General features: G+C 43.2%; 1 pseudogene; it reads right to left on the bottom strand.

The window, feature by feature from the left end:
* On the bottom strand, positions 1-842 carry LOC102817679 (annotated as a pseudogene).
* Positions 843-1,146: the final 304 nt, after the last annotated feature.

Raw genomic sequence — 1,146 nt, 5'->3', positions numbered from 1 at the left:
TCAGAACAGTGATCCTGGGAAATAAACAGGGCCAGCCACATCCATTGGCATTTCCTGCAAGGTAGTATTGTAGAAAGTCTCAGTGTTACAAAGAATCCTCTTGTCTCCTTCAGTAACAAAGTTTACAACCACACCTTTCCTCCCAAATTAACCCCCTCTGTCAATCTCCCTCTTCATTCAAACAGTGTGCTGTTTCACTTATGATTCCACATTCTGAATTATGTCGGTTTCTGAGCGTCAGCTTGTCGTCTACTGCTGCTACCGACTCCTGTGAATAGTTTATAACCAAAGACACTTGTACGTCAATCCCACGAGCCAACAAGTCAGTAGTAATCAAAACACGGCTTGACCCTGATTGGAATACCCTCATGGTCATATCCCTCTCCTTCTAGTCCATGTTACCACGCCTGCAGAAACCGTGAAGTCCCTAGCATGCATTTTCTCAGTGAGCCAGTCCACCTTGCACCTTGAAAGACAACAGCAGCCTGTGTAATCATCAGGGTCTCATACAAATCACAAAATGTATCCAACTTCCAGTCCTCTCTTTCAATGTTAATATAAAACTCTTTGATTCCTTCAAGGGTCAACTCTTCTTTCTACACCAGAATTCGAATTAGATCCCTCATGAACTTTTTAGTAACTTCCAACATATCAGTTGGCATGGTGGCAGAAAGTAATACCACCTGAATACTTGTATTTAATTTTTGAAAAATTTCATAAATGTGATCCTCAAAACTTCACCTCCACATTTCATCTGCTTCATCCAAAACGAACATTTTGATGCATTTTAGAGAAAGATATCGCCTGTTTAACACATCAAATACTCTCCCTGGAGTACCAATAACAATCCGTGGTTTACAGAGAGAAGGGAAATCAACAAGTCTTGGAGAAGTACTCTGGGGCTAGAAGCAATGGGTACCATAGTCATCCTTTGGTCTGAAGGGACCAAGGAAGGAATGGTACCAGAACTTAGAGAAAGAGCACCTGGCTGTAGAAAGGAACATGGAAGGAGAGAGCTGCAGAATAAATACCGTCTTCACGTTTCCCTTGCTGGTGCCTCCCCCTGGGTGGACCCTAAGGACATGGGAAAACAGGGAAAAGCATTGAGGCAGCCCAGAGAATCCAGATCTGGAATGTGTCCTGCAC

Source organism: Chrysochloris asiatica, unplaced genomic scaffold (genome assembly GCF_000296735.1).
Source record: "Chrysochloris asiatica unplaced genomic scaffold, ChrAsi1.0 scaffold00132, whole genome shotgun sequence".
In the NCBI taxonomy this organism is placed as follows: Eukaryota; Metazoa; Chordata; class Mammalia; order Afrosoricida; family Chrysochloridae; genus Chrysochloris; species Chrysochloris asiatica.
The sequence above is the reverse complement of the archived record's forward strand: the minus strand, read 5'-3'. Positions and strand labels throughout refer to the sequence as shown.